The sequence below is a fragment of the Paramisgurnus dabryanus genome, chromosome 4 (assembly GCF_030506205.2).
Source record: "Paramisgurnus dabryanus chromosome 4, PD_genome_1.1, whole genome shotgun sequence".
NCBI classification, from domain to species: domain Eukaryota; kingdom Metazoa; phylum Chordata; class Actinopteri; order Cypriniformes; family Cobitidae; genus Paramisgurnus; species Paramisgurnus dabryanus.
In genome coordinates this window covers 51,128,697-51,150,744 of record NC_133340.1, presented here as the reverse complement: position 1 = coordinate 51,150,744, position 22,048 = coordinate 51,128,697, and the positions used below count along the sequence as shown (strand labels likewise).

General features: G+C 38.3%; 1 long non-coding RNA gene across 1 annotated transcript; it reads right to left on the bottom strand.

Moving 5' to 3' along the window:
* Positions 1 to 14,729: 14,729 nt before the first annotated feature.
* Positions 14,730 to 21,513, bottom strand: LOC135786244 (uncharacterized). The gene is made up of 4 exons (XR_010546934.2): positions 21,402 to 21,513; positions 18,284 to 18,305; positions 16,784 to 16,805; positions 14,730 to 15,120 (listed from the first exon to the last, which is right to left on the bottom strand). It is a non-coding gene; the product is annotated as an uncharacterized lncRNA (long non-coding RNA).
* Positions 21,514 to 22,048: the final 535 nt, after the last annotated feature.

Genomic DNA, 22,048 nt, shown 5'->3' with positions numbered 1-22,048 from the left:
CGCTGGTTCTGACTAGAGACGATACAGTTACTTCCAAATCTCGCGAGATGTTCGGTTTCGGGTTTGGGGTGAAACTGCGTTTATCCTGTGAGATTTTGCGGGATTTTGGCCGTAGCTGTATTCCTTCAAGCCACAACCTTAACACCTTCCCGCTTTCCTGTGTTTAAATTTGCAGCATGGTTATAAAAGCGCGCAAAAATAACATAGATACATTGCTGTATCCTTGTTTTTTATTTCTAGCTCAGAGCTAGGACTTCAGTTCACTTATAAAAATAACTATGGTTTTATTACAGTTAAAACAAAAGACATATAGCTACCATGGTTTTGCATCATTTTGATGCATGAGATTATATGCAGCAAAACCATTAGCTATATACATGTTTTATAAATGCACCAAAAATATAAGGTAATTACTGAAATATTTTATAATATTACTATTAATATAGGCCTACCCTGGTGAAAAAAACAGCATCAAACCAGCATGGACCAGCATGGGAATTATGCTGGTATATGCTGGTTTGATGCTGGTTTAGCTGGTGGTCACCAGCATACCAGCACCAAAACACAACATATGCTGGTCTTGTTGGTATGACCAGCATGCGATGCTGGTGGTAATGTTGATTTAGCTGGTGCTTATGCTGGTTTGGTGCTGGTTCTGGTGCTTATGCTGGTGCTGGTTTAGCTGGTGTTCAGTAGCAAACCAGCACCAAAACACAACATATGCTGGTCTTGCTGGTATGCTGATTTTTCAGTAGGGTAATGATATATTATTAAATTAATAATGACAATTTTGTTATATCAGCTAAGTTTAATGATTTGTAAATTAATCCAATTAATGTCATTTCATATCTACCCTACCATAAAATCCAGCATAAGCTGGTAGCTGGTTTAAGGTGGCAGTAGCTTGTCTAAGCTGGTCCTCCCAGCCTGGCTAAGCTGGTCAAGCTGGTGGGTCAGCTGGTCTTCCAGCCTGACCAGCTAATTCCAGCTAGACCAGTTTAAAAAGTGACCAAAACACAGCTAGACCAGCTTAAAAAGTGACCAAAACACACCTAGACCAGCTTGCTACACCAGCAATACCAGCTAACCAAGCTGGGAGACCAGTTAAAACCAGCTCACCAGCTTATGCTGGCCCTAAGATAATATTTATCTAAAAAGCTATTTAAAACTAAATTATTATAACATACAGTTGACACATCTGGCAGCCAGGTTTGGTAGTAGCCTATAGGCCTACTAATTGGTCCTTCGCTAAGCTATAGCCTATGCCTGCAACCGCAATTGGAGTGGGAAGTCTGTCAAGCTTTCGAGCTAGGGAAACATATTGTGCGTATGTAAATATGATATGGAATCATAAAAGTTTGTAAGGGGTGGATTTTTTCATTTCCCAAAACTTAAAGGGGAGAATTGCCGGTGGATTAAGGAGTGTGAAAGGTCACATTATAAACGTCAACAGGATTAACAAATGTTAAGAGCACGCTAATAGCTAGTAGCTAATCATGGAAATGCATATATTTGAACGTAAAATTAAATGACTAACAGAGGGTGACTGACATACTTTAAAAAATATTTTAGCATTTGTTAATAGACGGCTGAGTACCCGATCGCGTCTCTCCAGGGGGTTGATGAGAATAAAAACATTACAAAGTGGTCAGGCTGTCTTGTATTTATTCCACAAGACTGATAAGATGTTTCATTTATTTTCACAAATTCCACTTGCTGTGCATAAACAAAGCTGTTCAATTTGTGTGTCCCATTTGAATGGCAGCGAGGCGGCTGATGCCTGCTGGAACCTAGGCGTTAGCTTTAAGTTTGATTTAATTATTTTCAAATTGGTTGCATATATGTCGTGGATATCCCTAATGCATACTGCAGTCCTTCTTGCTCTTTCAGATATTTAACCTGTTTAATTGGCAAAATTGACTATCTCCTTGGGAATGTATGACACCGGTGCAAACATACTTGAAATAGACTTGCCAGGCGTGAAAGCTTGTCAGGTACTCACTTTTTAAAGCAGCCCTGCGATTGTTGTACTGATTCCCCTGCATCTGTAAAGCTGCTTTTGAAGTAACTGTACAAATGTAATGTAAATAAAGGTATATTTTCACATTTTTACACATTTTAATTGCATTTCTAGCGAGAAATAAGTATTGTAGTTTTCAAATATATGATTATCAGGCACTCTCTGTTTGTATTTCAAACACGCTGCCTATTAAATGAGTCAGAAAACGTTCCTCTGAAGTCATTGCCTCATAAGGCAGAGAGAAAACGAGTCACTGCCTTAGTTTTCAGACGCAGCCAATCTTTCATTTGGTACTTAGTGTCTATGTCACGGCTCTCAGCCCCGTCACGACTCTCAGCCTACTGTTTGTTGATTGGTCCGACTGTTTTTGAGCCGGAGGAAAACGAATAGAAGGGATGATATTTTAGACTGCATACAGAAGCGAACAGAATAGCGGAAGTATGAAGTTTGACATAGACTAGGTCTAAAAGCGTAAGGCCTTTCCCCACTGTTATATGATTTTGTATCAGAACTGCAACAAGCACAAACCCTTTTTGATAGTCTATCGCGCACAAACAGTACAATGTTATAAACAGTGTTAAATCTGCAGATGAATAGAGGAGACCATGCATTAGAGAAAATCACAAGGTTTTAAAGTTGCACATTACTGTCACTGTTACATTATTTGTCACGCCTGTTATTTAGTCAAAACACATTGTTCTTTCAAAGGAGGTGCATGATCACTTGATATGTCTCGCTGTCTTCACTTATTTAGTTGAAATTACGACAGCAGATAAAAAATGTAGCGCATTCCAAGGAATTTCAGTGGGCCTTTGAGGATTTTTCTGCAACCTGGCCCAGGCCATTTACAATTTCAGATGTGGTTCAATTATATGTTAGTGTTGCCTTGGAATTTTTTTGTTTTGTTTGGAGTTACGTTTTTGTGGAAAGTTATTTGTGAAAACCATTGTTATTTTTGTAGGTTATATACGGGCTACTATTAGGCTTACACACCCATCAGCTAGTGCTTACTCTACTGTATCTCACACACTTTAGGCTCACACAGATTATATCTGGGCCACTTTAGGCTCACACACCTATCAGCTAGTGCTGCCTGTGCCGTATCTTTGCCAAAACTGACCCAAATGTGTTTTAATATAAGTGGGCCACATTTGCTACATTATATCTGGGCCACTTTAGGCTCACACACCTATCAGCTAGTGCTGCCTGTGCCATATCTTTGCCAAAACTGGCCCAAATCTGTTTTAATATTAGTGGGCCACATTTGCTACATTATATATGGGCCACTTTAGGCTCACACACCTATCAGCTAGTGCTGCCTGTGCATAATCTTTGCCAAAACTGGCCCAAATGTGTTTTAACATTAGTGGGCCACATTTGCTACACTATATCTGGGCCACTTTAGGCTCACACACCTATCAGCTAGTGCTGCCTGTGCCGTATCTTTGCCAAAATTAGCCCAAATGTGTTTTAATATAAGTGGGCCACATTTGCTACATTATATCGGGGCCACTTTAGGCTCACACACCTATCAGCTAGTGCTGCCTATGCCGTATCTTTGCCAAAACTGGCCCAAATCTGTTTTAATATAAGTGGGCCACATTTACTACATCATATCTGGGCCACTTGAGGCTCACACACCTATCAGCTAGTGCTGCCTGTGCCGTATCTTTGCCAAAACTGGCCCAAATCTGTTTTAATATAAGTGGGCCACATTTGCTACATCATATCTGGGCCACTTGAGGCTCACACACCTGTCAGCTAGTGCTACCTGTGCCGTATCTTTGCCAAAACGGGCCCAAATCTGTTTAAAAATATAAGTGGGCCACATTTGCTACACAATATCTGGGCCGCTTCAGGCTCACACACCCATAATCTAGTGCTTACTGTGCCGTATCTTTGCCAAAACTGGCCCAGATGTGTTTAATCATAAGTGGGCCACATTTGCTACTTTATATCTGGGCCGCTTCAGGCTCACACACCCATAATCTAGTGCTTACTGTGCCGTATCTTTGCCAAAACTGGCCCAGATGTGTTTCATCATAAGTGGGCCACACTTGCTACATTATATCTGGGCCACTTTAGGCTCACACACCTATTAGCTAGTGCTTACTGTGCCGTATCTTTGCCAAAGCTGGCCCAGATGTGTTTCATCATAAGTAGGCCACACTTGCTACATTATATCTGGGCCACTTCAGGCTCACACACCTATTAGCTAGTGCTTACTGTGCCGTATCTTTGCCAAAGCTGGCCCAGATGTGTTTTATCATTAGTGGGCCACACTTGCTACATTATATCCGGGCCGCTTCAGGCTCACACACCCATAATCTAGTGCTTACTGTGCCGTATCTTTGCCAAAACTGGCCCAGATGTGTTTAATCATAAGTGGGCCACATTTGCTAAATTATATCTGGGCCGCTTCAGGCTCACACACCTATTAGCTAGTGCTTACTGTGCCGTATCTTTGCCAAAACTGGCCCAGATGTGTTTTATCATAAGTGGGCCACACTTGCTACATTATATCTGGGCCACTTCAGGCTCACACACCTATTAGCTAGTGCTTACTGTGCCGTATATTTGCCAAAACTGGCCCAGATGTGTTTCATCATAAGTGGGCCACACTTGCTACATTATATCTGGGCCACTTCAGGCTCACACACCTATTAGCTAGTGCTTACTGTGCCGTATCTTTGCCAAAGCTGGTCCAGATGTGTTTTATCATAAGTGGGCCACATTTGCTAAATTATATCTGGGCCGCTTCAGGCTCACACACCCATAATCTAGTGCTTACTGTGCCGTATCTTTGCCAAAACTGGCCCAGATGTGTTTAATCATAAGTGGGCCACACTTGCTACATTATATCTGGGCCACTTCAGGCTCACACACCTATTAGCTAGTGCTTACTGTGCCGTATCTTTGCCAAAGCTGGTCCAGATGTGTTTTATCATAAGTGGGCCACATTTGCTAAATTATATCTGGGCCGCTTCAGGCTCACACACCCATAATCTAGTGCTTACTGTGCCGTATCTTTGCCAAAACTGGCCCAGATGTGTTTAATCATAAGTGGGCCACATTTGCTAAATTATATCTGGGCCGCTTCAGGCTCACACACCTATTAGCTAGTGCTTACTGTGCCGTATCTTTGCCAAAGCTGGCCCAGATGTGTTTTATCATAAGTGGGCCACATTTGCTAAATTATATCTGGGCCGCTTCAGGCTCACACACCTATTAGCTAGTGCTTACTGTGCCGTATCTTTGCCAAAACTGGCCCAGATGTGTTTAATCATAAGTGGGCTACACTTGCTACATTATATCTGGGCCGCTTCAGGCTCACACACCTATTAGCTAGTGCTTACTGTGCCGTATCTTTGCCAAAGCTGGCCCAGATGTGTTTTATCATAAGTGGGCCACATTTGCTAAATTATATCTGGGCCAGTTTAGGCTCACACACCTATTAGCTAGTGCTTAATGTGCCGTATCTTTGCCAAAACTGGCCCAGATGTGTTTAATCATAAGTGGGCCACATTTGCTAAATTATATCTGGGCCGCTTCAGGCTCACACACCTATTAGCTAGTGCTAACTGTGCCGTATCTTTGCCAAAACTGGCCCAGATGTGTTTTATCATAAGTGGGCCACATTTGCTACATTATATCTGGGCCGCTTCAGGCTCACACACCTATTAGCTAGTGCTTACTGTGCCGTACCTTTGCCAAAACTGGCCCAGATGTGTTTTATCATAAGTGGGCCACACTTGCTACATTATATCTGGGCCACTTTAGGCTCACACACCTATTAGCTAGTGCTTACTGTGCCGTACCTTTGCCAAAACTGGCCCAGATGTGTTTTATCATAAGTGGGCCACATTTGCTACATTATATCTGGGCCACTTCAGGCTCACACACCCATAATCTAGTGCTTACTGTGCCGTATCTTTGCCAAAACTGGCCCAGATGTGTTTTATCATAAGTGGGCCACATTTGCTAAATTATATCTGGGCCGCTTCAGGCTCACACACCTATTAGCTAGTGCTTACTGTGCCGTACCTTTGCCAAAACTGGCCCAGATGTGTTTTATCATAAGTGGGCCACACTTGCTACATTATATCTGGGCCACTTTAGGCTCACACACCTATTAGCTAGTGCTTACTGTGCCGTACCTTTGCCAAAACTGGCCCAGATGTGTTTTATCATAAGTGGGCCACATTTGCTACATTATATCTGGGCCACTTCAGGCTCACACACCCATAATCTAGTGCTTACTGTGCCGTACCTTTGCCAAAACTGGCCCAGATGTGTTTTATCATAAGTGGGCCACATTTGCTACATTATATCTGGGCCACTTCAGGCTCACACACCCATAATCTAGTGCTTACTGTGCCGTACATTTGCCAAAACTGGCCCAGATGTGTTTCATCATAAGTGGGCCACACTTGCTACATTATATCTGGGCCGCTTCAGGCTCACACACCCATAATCTAGTGCTTACTGTGCCGTATCTTTGCCAAAACTGGCCCAGATGTGTTTAATCATAAGTGGGCTACACTTGCTACATTATATCTGGGCCGCTTCAGGCTCACACACCCATAATCTAGTGCTTACTGTGCCGTACATTTGCCAAAACTGGCCCAGATGTGTTTAATCATAAGTGGGCCACATTTGCTAAATTATATCTGGGCCGCTTCAGGCTCACACACCTATTAGCTAGTGCTTACTGTGCCGTATCTTTGCCAAAACTGGCCCAGATGTGTTTTATCATAAGTGGGCCACATTTGCTACATTATATCTGGGCCACTTTAGGCTCACATTCAGACAACATATAGCCATTAGGACCGCATAATCGCCTAAAAAGGCCCACATGTTTTTTGAGATATTTGGGCCATATTTGCTATTTTATATGTGGGCCACTTCAGGCTCACATCTGTTTCATCCGGGCCACAAGAAGGCCAGCAGTGCCGCATCATTGCCGGAAGTGGCCCACATCCGTTTGCTATCTGGGCTATCTTTCTGGGGACAATTGGTCCCCACAACGTGATAATTACCACACACACACACACACACACACACACACACACACACACACACACACACACACACACACACACACACACACACACACCTGCGTGCACAGGTTTTGTGGTAAACCCATGGTTTTACAAATGGTAATCAATACACCAATTTACCATGATTACTACACTTTTACTATAATACAACCATTCTTATTTTTGTAAGGGAGATAACGAGAAAATGTAGAATGGTTCCTGTTAGACAGAAGGTAAAGTGTTTGAGACAGTGGGGGGCAGACAAGTGTTCATGCTTGATATATAACATCATGTATCCTTGCGCTGTTACAGCAAGTGCAGAAGGACAAAACTCTGACATGCATCCATCACATATGTACAGACATATATACAAACACACTCATGCACTCACAGGAGTCCCAGATAGAAGAAAAACAGAGTAAAGTTACATAGCACATTTAATTTTCACTCTCTTATTAACCCCGGGTCTAGTGGACTCGAACACCACATATGTAATATAAATGTGTAGGGGGGGTGTACAGTGTACAGTCATTATCAAGTTGTTTATTTTTATGTTCTTTATAGAAAATGAGCCAAGGCCAATGAATCTGAGGTTGAAACAACAATTATTTGCATAATTTTTCTTTTAGTAAACATTAAAAACGGGTCCCTCAGACCCGAACACCACACAAGGGTTAAATGGTGCAGCTTGCTTTTTCATTTCACCTGTTCGGGGATCTTTTTTGTAGTCATTGGCATCAATGGTAATAATATTTGAAAATTGAGAGAATATGGCTGCAGTGTTGTGATTGTCTACCTCCTTATTGGTTGCAAAAATGTGTAATGCATCAGTGGGACACTCTTCGGGAGACAAACGTATGACAGTTTGTAACATGCACTGGTCTGCAGCTGTGAGCCTGTCATGCTTCTGTTTTACTCTCAGTCTGTTGAGCAGCTCAGCATATTCAAGATCCTCTCTCTGTCTCATAATCTGTGTCAGTGTTATGATCTGAAAATTGATCTTTCCAGAAGTCCAGCACATGATTCTCATACACACAGAGTGGTCTAGCTCAGCCAAGCGGGGGAAGTTGTAAAAAATCTCCAACAGCAAGAACAGACAATCCGCCAAAAGGTTTCTGGTTTCCTTTAATCTGTTGCAGTCTCCAGTTAACATACGCAAACAACTGTTTTGATACCATAGATATTTCATCTATTATTATAATGTGTACGTTAGAAAAATCTGCCCTGATTTCATCCAAGCTGTTTCCTAGGCCTTGGTATGGAGGTTTTAAGCTTCTTGGGAGTTTTAAAAGACAGTGCAATGTTTTACCAGAAATGTTAAAAGCAGCAGTACCCGTAAATGCTGTTAAAAGAACTGTTGGTTTGGAAATGTCAGTGTGCTCTCTCACGCATGGAAGTTTGTGAAATATTTTAGATGTTTCTGCATGAATAGATTTAATAACATGTGATTTGCCAACTCCTGCTCCTCCATTCAAAAAATATAGAAACTGTTGTGGGTTTTCACCAGAAACACATCTTTTGCACCAGTCTCGCACGGCATAAAATACAGAAGCTTGTGTTTGATTCAAGCTTTGAAACATTTTGCGAATCTGTGCAGAATTGAGCTGGGGAACTTCTATTACTGGCATAGCTGTATTATTGACAGAAGAAGATGCTGTATATTCAGGAATATCATCTTGTTCATCGTTTGCATCAGATGGTTCACGTTCCATTATGCATTCCAGCCTGATCACCTCAGTTGCCGGTGCTAATGTAGTCCATGCATCCTCGACTGGACCGTTCTGTTCAAAATCCTCAATTGCTTGTTCTATTGCCTCATTATGCTTCTCATACTTTTCACGGTTTCCGTTAACAATCATGCACACGCGTTGCAATTCATCAGTGCCTGGAAGTTTTACTGAAGCAAATTTGTAAAATGATTCATATGTTGGGAATCTTGGAGACTTAAGCTGTTCATCTGTGCGATATGGTAGGTAGAGTTTTAACAATGTTCCAAAGTATTTTTCTGGGTATTTTTGCTCTGAGAAACGAGCAAATCTAATCACAGCAGGTTTACCCCGTGTTCTTTTTTGAATGTGTCCTATATTCTTTTGGAGTGCCAAAACATTTTTACCCTTTTTCTGTTTTCCATAAACAATGCGGTATTCACTTGCAAATTCTGCCATGCACATGTTATCAAATTCAGGTTTGTTTGGTCTGGCCTGGTACTTTTCTGGCAGTCCAGTCATCCACACATTCTCTAAGTCAGGGTCCATTGTCTGTAAATACTTTACTGGTAAACTCATTTTTACAGCATTGTCATCAGTGGGTATGAATATGACAGCTCGTGATGATGATTTCAGTTTTAGACTGCATGTGCGAGCAACTGCTTCTTGGGCCGAAACCTCCCTAGATTTTGCATAGCAATTCATGACCTGCTTCATGCTTTCACAGTCAGACATGTTATCATGACTTGAGTCTTTTATTACTTTTTTTAAATAATCACTCATCTCATGTTCAGCTTTTGAAATGTATGAGAGAATGTACATGATACAACTGTATAGATTGATAATGAACTGTATGTCCATGTTTGCATTTCAGGCTCTTAACAGCATTGGATTATAGCCATTAACCCAGCAGTCACATGGTCGTCTTTCCATGACAATTACATTTGATGTTGAAAGACATTGAAAATATTTTTTATATTCTTCATAAGTCATGTTTACTTTTTGAAGCAGCTGTGCTGTGGTTTCAAAACTCTGTGTTGTGTCATTCAGCAGATCCCACACTTTTTGAAGTTGTGCTTTTGCTTGTGCAGTACTGTCATTTTGTCTCTCCTCTGTTGCTTCATTTTCTTCATCAGACTCATCTATTGGAGGAGGCCTGGGACGAGTTATCATGGTTGTGTTCATGGGTGGTTTGGGAAATCCAAATCTACAGTGCTTATTGTTTTTTCTACAGGATTTGGAGTGGTTACGACTGTGCATCTGTACTTCACTTACAATTCTATGCAGTTCTGGGTCTTTGTTTGGGTCTGGTAGTTTACATGAGATATATTTATCAATGAAATTACACACATCTTCATCTTGATCTTTTTCAAATTCTGGAGAATCTTTCACCCAAAAAAGGCAGTGAATGTGTGGAGAGCCACGCTGTTGAAATTCTACTCTATAAAAAAAGTCAATTACTTCACCGATGGGTTGAGCAGGTGACATTATTAGATCTCTTATCAAGGCTTCAACTCGTTTTTCAAACATGCGCATGGCTGTGACTGGGTTGCTTTTAAGAATTTCACATTTCTCTGTCCAGTCTAATTCAGAAAAGTTCACCGTTTCACCTTGTTGTGCTTTAATAGCAGTAATAACTTCTGGCCATCTCATCTCAGCAGCACTAAATGTACAGAAAAATGTAGGTGTGCCCAGTTGTCTTAGCATAGAGAACAAATCACGCAGAGTTTTCTCCCAGTAAGCTGGTGTTCCTCTTAGTGGCTGCATGAAACGTGTTGCCTCTTTGTTGTGTACAAGTTTTTCTAACTCAGATTTATCCTGCAGCAGTGAACAGTTTATTCTACGACCATCACGTGTCATGGGTTTTGCTTTTCTCAACTGAATAGACATACTAGATGTGGCCATGTGCATTTCTGTGACAAACTGTGCAAAAAATATGTAGTTTGTATCCTTTGCACAACGGTTATCTACAGAGAATAACCTGGTGTTAAAGTATCTGCTGGGGGAGACACATTTCACTCTGTCAGGCTCATCAAAAGTGTTCTTACCATCAGGAAACTGCACTGGAAATGCCATAGACTCGAGCTTAGGAATTTTAAAAATGCTTACAGGACTGTTTTTCTCTGCAGGGGCAATACAAAATATTCCATCATCATAAGACAACAAATGTTGACCTGGATCTGGGGGCTGTAGACATGTGTCCAAGACAAGACCCGATTGTTGTTCATTATTAGATTCAGGGTCATCACTTGAGTTATCATGTTCATTTTCATTGCTTTGTCGTTCTGTGTTTTCACTTCGGCTGTCGTTGTGAATGTCCATTGGCTCATTGTGTGCACTTCTGTCATTTAAAGACTGTTCATACTCATTCAGCATTTCATCTGCCTGGGGAGATGGATTTATAACAATATTTTTATATTCGGAATGCATATCTTTAAGTTTTCCTAAAGCAGATAAAACCTTGTGCATATTCATAGTCTGATACTGATAATGACCTTGGTAACAAAGACGTCTTTTCAGTTTCACTGTAAGCAGCTGCGATTCACTTCTTGGTCTAGGTAAATAATTAACTGTTGTTTCCACTTCAGATGCAACTGAAATCACAGCACCCTTTATAGCTCTCTGTTGGCCTTTAGGAAGTGTTAAGATTTTAGCAAAAGGAATGTACTTTGCAATAACATGTCTTTCTAGAATATTCAAATTGCATAGCTCTGGAGGAATAGGACTAAACTGAAGCTTATTGGCTACAGCAATGTCTGGCATTGCACCTCTCAAAAGTGTTGAATGGCAGCTGTGACAGATCCATTCTGTGTTCCTCATACACTGATCAGTACAATCAGAACAGTTGTGAACATAGTTACCTGTCAAACATAGTGAAACAACTGTTGGATTCTTTTGATAGCTTTCACGATCACAAGTGCGCACTTGATTTGAGAAGAGTGCTCTTGCACAGTATGTGCATATATATGTTGGTCCCTGTTTTATAATGTCTCTGAAAGTTTGCAATGCTTTTAATATCACTGGATTCTGTATTTCAACAGGTCGGTTATTTCTGAACACTTGTGTTGCCTGGCGCACACAGTCAATTACTTTATATTTGTGCTGTATGTCTTGTGCACAGTTTATCTTGTGAAGTATTTTGAGTGCTGATATTCTGTCTTTAGCTTTGAATAAATTATATGATTTCTGACAAGCCCTGAAGAGTGAGTCATGTTGATAACGTTTTTTAAACGCGTCCTTTCTTTGTTCATAGAATTTTGAATCTATTTTGCACCGGTTTATATAATAGTCTTTTTGCCTTTGCCTGAAAATTGCATCTCTTGAATATCTATCAGTTATGTACCTCTTATGCTTTTCCTTAAATCTATCATTATTCCTGTAATTTCTTATGACATAGGATTTTTGTCTCTCTCTGAAATGCTGATCCATTCTGTAATTTCTTATGACATAAGATTTTTGTCTCTCTCTGAAATGCTGATCCATTCTGTAATTTCTTATGACATAAGATTTTTGTCTTTCTCTGAAATGCTGATCCATTATGTAATTTCTAATGATATAGGTTTTTTGTCTCTCTCTGAATTGTGCATTACTACTGTAACTGCTGATTATTTTTCTCTTTTTTTCTCTCTGTATTCCTCATTATTTCTGTAACTCATAAAAGCATAAACCCTTCTTTTATTCTTATATTCTTCATATTTTTATAGTTGTTTTTCATGGCTTGTTTGTGCTTTTCCCTGTAAAACGTATTAGTTTGATAACGTTTCTTCTTTGCTTGGTTATGTCTTTTCTTGTAGTCTATACTTGTTTTGTAATGCTCAGTTTTTTTTGTCTGTTTCCTATCTTGTTTTAAATCAATTTTTTTGTGCCATTTTATCTGGTAATCCTTGCGCCTTCTGGATTTGTTAAGCTTTTTTGATTGTTGATTCAAGTCAGATGTTTTCACACACTGATCATTTGGATCTGACAATATAATTTGAATTGAGGAATCTTTTGAGATGTTATAAGAAAGTTTATTTAATTGAACATTTTTGTCTCTGTCCAAATTGTCAGTTACAGTAGTTTGAATATCCATTTCATCGTCATCTGTTGTGTTGACTGGCCACCGAACTGGATTTATTATCTGAATTTGCTGTTGTGACGATGTAGGTGCACATTGGTCATTAGTGGACAGAAATAGTTTTTCAGATATTTGAGATGCTACACACGGCTGCTCTATGTTATTAAGATACTCCATGGAGACATCAGTACATACTGTTGTGCTTGTGAATGATACTGGCAGCAGATCAAATTGCACGTTATCGCTTAACTGGAAACACCCTTGAAACAACAGCAACAGTCTCTCTATCATGTCTTCTACACGTGAAAATGTCAACATTACAGCAGTACCCGTGCCATCATTAGTAGACATGCCATCTGGTGTTCGGCAGTGTGAATCAAAATATCCAAACCTCCCTGAGCGATCTCTAAATAAAGCAACACAATAAAGTCCACACAAAAACAGGCAGTTGCTGACTTCACCTCGGAGACATTGCAGAGGATTCTCAAGATTGTCATAGCTGCCTAGTGCAGGTGCATCTCTTAGTAATCCAAACCTCTGGTCATGTTTAATGATGTTGTAAGAGCACAAGTTTGTCTCAAGTTTATCCGGTAGCTCATCAAAATCAAGGAAATTACTCCGAAATTGTCCTTTACTCTGTAGTGTTTGCTTGACAAGAGTGTACAAAGCATCACCTTTCTTTAAAATGTCATCTAATTCCAAACTGTCCAGCTCATTACGTTCGTTGTGCACCGCGAGAAACATTAAGGAATTGCACGTGCACTGTTGGCCTCTAGAATATATACTGTACCTCGGGTCACTTTGACAGTGGGACGCCGTAACAGAAAGCACGTCTGGGCTTACGTCACTCGCACTTGACACGGAGTTAATGCACAGTGAAGCTTCTACCTTTCTGCGCTGCTTCTGGGCTTCACTTCTTTTCCCTTTCCGTGGCATGACGATGTAACAGGTGTTAGAAAGCTAAAGATCTGTTTATAGCAAAGTACCTCTCGTATGTTAAACAGGAGCAAATTTTCCGGACAAAACTTTAATAACAAATACAAAGACCCACTCGCTACCACAGTACCACAGTACAATACCACAGTAACAACAGTCAAACTTAAATTACATTTACATACACACAACGTAACTGTTATACCTTCAAACCTTTATATTTCACTGAATTATAAAATGTTAACTAAAGGCAATGCCAGTAATGCAAACCAATTAGTAAAGGCAAATGTTACAACGTGGTAATTCAAATATGAACTTGCGAAACCAAAATACTTTACTGATATTTTAATCACCTTTAAATGTACTGCACTCAAATATCAATTACAACAAGAGTCAAACTGTAAATATATTACTGATATATTAATTATCTTTGAAAGTACAGGACTGAAATTTTAGTAACAAGTCAACAAATTAAATATACAAACACACAAAACTATAGCAATTGAACTGTTATACTGTCAAACACCATCAACCCCAATATTGTACAAAAATGTTAACCAAAAGCAATATCAATAATGCAATCAATTAATAAAGGTAAATGTTACAATGTAGTAAGATTCAAAGAGGAACTTGGCAAACCAAAATATTTTAATGACCTTTAAATGTAGTCTATTCAAATAGCAGTTACAACAACAGTCAAACTTAGAATATTTTACTGATATATTAAAGTACTGTACTAAAATTTCACCGTTAAAACAGTCAAGAAATTAGATATACAAACACACAAGACTATAGCAATGGAACTGTTGAACTGTTAACCCCAATATTTTACAGAAATGATAACCAAAGGCAATATTACTAATGCAATTAATTAGTAGATTATAGGCAAATGTGAAAAGACTCAGATATAAATGTAATGCGTTTAAAAGATGAACTTGCAAAAACAATTTTTTTTACGGATATATTAATGACTTTTAAAAGTACTGTAATGTGTATTATCTATTATAAGCAGTCTAAAAGACTACAGGAAATTATGTAATTTTAAAACTATAGTAAATTATTGTGTGTGTTGATGGTGTTGATTTCCCAACGCAGTCCTCTAATCAACGTTGCTTTGTGAAGACACTCAAGGCAGCAGGGCACACTGGAGCTGTAGGTAGTTCTGCTCTCACTCTTTCTGTCAAAGCAAAAAGTTAAAAGGGGCGTTCTGTTTGGGGGTAGTCGGTGTATTGGGGTTAGGGCAAAAGAGTGGTCTGGGTGGGGTAAAAAATGGGTCGTTTGTTTTGGGTAGAATTTGTAGGCTTTGTTTTTTTAGTTGAAGCGGTGTTTTTTTGGGTTTCCTGGCAGTTTTTAAGAGGCAAGCTGCTTGGGTATGCATGGCATGTTTTGCAGTGTTTAAATGCAGTTAGGATGCGTTTGAAGAGGAAGCAAGCAAGCAAAGCAGCAACGTTTTGAAATGCACGGCCAGGTGTTTGTGAAGTAAAAGTACAGAATAGAAGAGAAGCAATGATTTTAGCAAGATAAAAGTTTGAAAGAAAATATATATAAAAGGTCAGGACAGGACATGACAAACAAACACAAGACAAAGAGAAAAAAACAAGTTAGTTACATTCTAAAGTCAAAATAGCATGCATATTACAGAATGATTAACAGTAAATACTTAATTGTACAAAACATATTGCAGGACAAAAATAAGTTAAAATTTTTGTTTTAAACTCAAAAGTATTAAGATCATATTAAAAATACACTCTAATATCAGTTTTTGAAAAGGCTGAATTATATTATCTTGGTTACACAGAATATAGGTCCAGTCTGTATGTCTATTCTGTTAAGGGTGGGGCAGTCAAGAGCTGTTGCTCTGTACAGTGTTAAGTGTATGACACAAACTGACTTTGATTTCATCTTTTAAAATTATATAATATTTTTCATATTTCCATGCAAACCGCTGATTAAATTTAATAGTGTATGTTCCTTCATGAGGCCATAAAGTAACCAGGCAGTGAAAATCAATTGTGCATTACAGTTACTAGATGCTACCTTTAAACCATATTGGCTTTGCCATTTTGGCAGAAACAAGGATGTGACTACAAATGGGTTTGTTGTGTTCAGATTGACTAGACAGCAGGACGATGTATGTTCTTATGTTTTGGGCATGTAATGCGCAATTCTGACAGCCAGGTATGTGATGTGTAGTAATTTTTTAATCTGTACAAATTTTATGTTGAGTAATATTATTCAGCCTTAGGAAAATTATTTTAATAAAATCCCAGTCATCTCTCCCCCATTATTAAAGCAATATTTTGTCTAAAAATGTAATTTTTATGTTCATCAGCTTACCATCAGGCCATCCGAATTGTAGGTGACTTTGTTTCTTCAGTAAAACACAAATGTAGATTTTTAACTCCAACCGTTTCAGTCTCTCAGTGAATATGCATGTGGATGGTATCAAAATTTGATAGAGAAAAATAACTCTGCGGCTCGTGACGACACATCAATGTCCTAAGAGATGAAACTGAACCAACAGGTTGCGAACCAACTTCATAGGTGCATACTGCCACCTATTGTATCGGGTGCACTGCATGAGGGTGCATAAGCACTATACGGGGCACCGATATAGTAGGTGGCGGTATGCTCTTATGAAGTTGGTTTGCAACCCACCCTTAAACACCAAGAAGAAGATGTGCACACACGTACTCCTTTAGGCATAGTGCTGTATTCAAGGTAAAAAAAATTATATAAATACTTTTTGGTTTCTTGCACAAACCGATCGTTTCGTGTCTTAGGACATTGAGGTGTCGTCATGAGCCGCAGAGTTTAATTTGGATTTGTCTGTACATTCCTCTATCAAGTTTTGTTACCACCCACATGCATTTTACATCTGACAGACTAAAACAGTTGGGAGTTAAAAATCTATATTTGTGTTTTACTGAAGAAACAAATTCACCTACATCTTGGATGGCCTGGGGGTAAGCTGATAAACATAAGATGAACTATTGCTTTAAATCTGAAATATGTAACTGTTACTTACAAAGATGAATTAGATGTCCAATCTAGGAAAAACAAAATCAACAAAAAAGACAAATTAGTTCAAAGTAGGCATGACCACATTTACAGTGTATTTAGAAAGTACTTAAACCCCTTTACTTTATTTGCAAATTTGTTATGTTTGCATTAAAGGTGCCATTTGTAATAATTGAGGTAAAAGATTTTAAAAAATTAGCTACACGCATCAAAAGAATGAGAAGAAATAAGGGCAAAGATGTCATTAAAAAAAATGATAAGGTATAGTGCTGCAGAAATATCAATCTGAATTAGCATGCTAAATTACTAGCTACAGCCCGACTGGTGTTGTAATACCAGTTTCGACCATGGGAGGCGGTATGCGGGCCACGCACATAACCGCCAGCCAAACTGCAATATACGAGTAAGTCGCATGTGTGGGAGTACAGCCCTCTACTACTACCGCTGCGTCCGAAAACAAAGGCAGCTGACTTGTTGACTTAAGAGGCATGAAGGCAGCTCAGAGAAATGCAATTCGCACAGCCATGGATTCAGACATGCCTTGATGCCTTCCTGCCTTCCAATAGGGTTTTTGGACGTATTTCAGTTCAGGGAAGAGAGGGGAAGAATGGCTAAAGCAAAAGACATTTACCACTACCACAACCATTTGCTGCAGGGAACAACGCGCTCGGAATCACAAATAAAATATGATAAATAAAGGAACCGAACCAGAGTAAATACTGGCACATCTTTTCATCGCTGGAGACAACAAATGGACATGAAAGAAATGAGGTTCGACTCCGAAATGACAACATTTATTTTCGATTGGTAAGTAAGATGCTGTTAGTATTTCGCTAGAAGTTCACATTATAATGGGAATTGCGATAACCTATGCTCAGCTTGTACATGAACTACGGCTTTGTGCAGTAAATGTGGCTCCATCTGAAAGCAGCTGATGGCGATTCACTTTTAATCAAGAAACCAGCTTCACTGACGAGAAGCGCAATGACTATCCCATGCAAATTATCGCGCATCCTTAGCTGTTAGCGTTTAATAGTTAGCTCTACCCACGGATCCGATCCGGTTTTCACCCGTTATCTACCAAGCTGATGCTAAAATGTAACATTAGCTAAGAAGCTTGAAATGTCTTCGATGATAATGAACACCAAATGTAGCTGAAAACATTGCAATTTTATTGAGACCGAATGTTTTTTTTGTGACTAATGATAACTTAGTTGCTAATGTAAATCAAACTTGATATATGCTGCTAAATGTGCAGCTGCTAAATTAAAATAGACCAACTCACTTTTTGGAGGTATACTGCCCCCGTCTGTTTGGAGTGTGGAGTATGAATTGATTTTTTTTTTGGAGGACATTTTAAATGGTCCCTTTAATCCTTTTTATAATTTATATATACCTCAAGAATTTAAAATTACAAATTCACCTACATCTTGGATGGCCTGGGGGTAAGCTGATAAACATAAGATGAACTATTGCTTTAAATCTGAAATATGTAACTGTTACTTACAAAGATGAATTAGATGTCCAATCTAGGAAAAACAAAATCAACAAAAAAGACAGATTAGTTCAAAGTAGGCATGACTACATTTACAGTGTATTTAGAAAGTACTTAAACCCCTTTACTTTATTTGCAAATTTGTTATGTTTGCGTTAGTCCTTTTTATAATTTATATATACCTCAATAATTTAAAATTAAATTACTTTCCAAACATAATGCAGTTGTCACAATATTAAACACTGTGGACTGGTTTTACAGGCAAGCCTATTAAGCATCTTTAAAAAGCACTCCTTTGAAGAATACATTACTGGTGTGTATCATTAGACAAATCAATGGCACTGGCATATCTTAAGATGTGTTTTACTAAACCTTGTCTGTGAACCTGGGGGTGTGTTAATAAAAGTCCCATGTCAGATGCAGCTTTTCAAGGCCTAATTAAAATGTTCTGACTCAAAAAAAAAAAAAAAGAATTTAAATCATTCCCATTAATCAACATCTAGTACCCCATAATGACAAAGTGAAATTTCTCTATGTTTCAAAGGAAAAAAATAATTTCACATTTACTTAAGTATTCAGACCCTTTGCGATAACACTAGAAATTTTGTTTAGGTGCCATTTATTTGTGTTGATCAATGCCGAGATGCTTCAACCTCACCAAGCATCTCTGGAGAGACCTGAAAATGGCTGTCAGCTGACAGTTCACATCCAAACTCACTTAGCTTGAAAGGATTTAAACGGAAGAATGGCAGAAATTCCTTCAATCCAGATGTGCAAAGCTTGTTGCATCATACCCAAAAAGACTCGAGGCTGTACTTGCTGCAAAAAGTGCTTCAACTAACTACCAAGTGTCTGAATAATTTCAGTTTTTTCTTCTTTTTAATACATTTAGACATTTCCAAAATCTTGTTTTCAGTTTCTCATTATGGGGTACTTAGTGCAGATTAATGGGGGGGGGGGGGTATTGTAGTATCAGATTGAGACCTAACAAAATTGAACTGTGTAGGGGGTCTAAATAGTTTCTAAATACAAAGGTCCACAATGTGCAGTATAATGTCATTCAAATTTTAGTGTTTCTGCTGTCCTATAATAATTGGTAAAAATTATACTGCAGTATGCTAAAGAATTAAAGGAACAGTATGTAGGATTGTGGCCAAAACTGATATTGCAATCACAAAACTTGTGGCTAAAACTGGTACTGCAATCACACAACTGGTGGCTAATACACAACATGACAACATAAACATCAGTTGAGGGCTGCAACTCCACTTTTTAAAAGACAATATCCTGGCCAGACCACTGTTGTCAGTGATATAAGTATTTGAAATGAAAATGATTTCTTAATGTCTAGTGACATATCAGGGCCATTGTATGATTGATTTATATACATTTCTTACATACTGTTCCTTTAAGTCTTGATCTTATTTAGTCGTACCCAAAATTATCAAGTTAGTCACATATGTTTCAGAATAAACAATTAATTATATGCTATTCCTGTTCAAAATGTTCCCCTTCCTGTGGTATTAATGTAAATATTGTTAATTTAATAAATTATCGCACCAGGCAACACAATAGAACCTAAACTGTAAAATGCCACCTTCAGAATTAAAAAAAAAATTAACTCACCCCATTGTCATCCAAGATGTTTGTCTTTCTTTGTTCAGTTGAATACAACCAGACCTATATTAAATAATACCCTGGCTGTTCCTTGCTTTGTAACGGCTCTGATCAGAGACCAAATGTTTAGAAGCTCCAAAAACTGGATCCATCCATTATTAAAGTAATCCATATTTAATGTATCCAGTGGGTTAATAAAAAAAACAATTAATATTTTGACCTTTTAGTTACAAAACATACCTTAAATAAACAGATACTAGAACATTTAGTGTCTATCGACTGTCAGTTTTTGTCACAACTCATGATGAAACACAAGAACCAATAAGATTTTACATTTTTGGAGTTTGTACTTTTGTACTTTTTGGAGATTGTAAATGTTTGGTCCATGATCAAACTCATTACAAAGCAAAAAGGAGCCAGGATATTAATAATTAGAACTCTGATTGTATTCAGCTGATGAAAGAAAGGCATAAACACCTTGGATGACTTAGATGGGGCTGAGTAAAAACATCTATCATTTTTATTTCTGAAGGTGGAGTACTCCTTCAATAAAGTCAGTTTTACTTTCAAACTAGGAGTGTAACGGTTCTCGGTAAATAATCGAATCGTCCTGTTTTCCGCCCACAGTTCGGGATGCACGTGCACCACAGTGCACCGAGTTTAATTCGACCACGCATTTCTAATATAGTTTGGTGAAAAAACGATGCATAAAAAAGCTAATGTATGGTTCTGATTAAGCTCTGCATGTGTTAAGGTGAGAGTACCTGTCCAATCAACTCGAAGTATGCAAATCTGTTGCCAACCTCACAGTTCATCCTCAATTGTTTGTGTGTTTCACAGACCGTTTAGCACGGCAAACGAAGGAGAAAAGACGCTAACAGAGTCATCCCCAGCTTAATTTAAGTCTACTGCAGCAGTGGTGCTCAAGAAAACGTGGACAAAACTGTAAAATTCGCGAGTGCCGTATGCCTAAGGCAATACATCTAATATGACGAGTTGCTTTACGCCGTCATCACCAGGGTTTTGTTGATAGCACACGATCGCAGGTGAGACAGAAACAGCACAAATTGCCTTCTGTGTTTGAATTTTAACAAACTGATCTTCTTGCAAAAAAACTTGAAGATAGCGGCATAGAATATAAAAAGTAACCCATTGTTCTAAGCTATTTTATGTTCAAATTGAATTGCACAGTAAAGTTGGTACTTGTTTAATAATACAAGTGCTCTTAAGTGAAAATTTTGATTTTGGCAGAGATTAAAAACGGCTTAGGTTTTTATTTTTGTAAAGCAGCCTGTTGTGACTGATGTGTACTGAAACTGTGACCCTAAGCCGTGATACCCACCGAACCGTAAGTAATTTGAACCGTTACACCCCTATTTCAAACATGCTGAAATGGCCAAAACTAACAAACAACAATAAACATTGGTAAACAATATCTGTTTCATTAACAGAAAAACAATGTTATAATGTCATTAGGCAATTACTGATTCAAATGTAATTGAAAATAACTTACCAGTGAAGCAATGTGGATGGCTCTTAAAAGAGCCTTTGGGTTCGCTATAATAAATTTTATCAAAGAGGTGCTGGTTTTGCTGGGCAACAGCAAAACTAAGATTTTGGCTAAGGTCTAGAGAAAATCAAATAGAAGAAAAAGAAATGGTCACTAAATATCTAAATAAAATATGTCATGACTTGAACATTTAGTAAGAATTTGACAGTCAAAAATAATACTTACTTAGCTAAAGCAGTTAAATGTTTTCAAAAGAGCAAAAGAAAGAAAAAGTAAACATTACTTATTAAATATCACAAGCAAGGTAACTGTTCAGAAAAAAAGAGAAATTTCAAGTATTTTAAGAAATTTTTAAGTATTATGTTGCAACAGTTCTATATATAACAATATACATTAATATATATAAATGACTTACCACAAAAATGTCTAGACAGCAAAAAATTATGTAATAATAAATGAGTACGGGGAAAGAGAAAAAAAACATACATTATTAGCAAATCATAAGGGTTACTATACCAACATACCAAACAAATTCTGTTTACAATAAACAGCAATACCGCAGTATTTTTTGAGGAATTGTCTCTAACATATTAATAAACGTTACACTAGAAAAAAAACGTATGTATTTTTGAGTACTCCCGGGTTCGCGC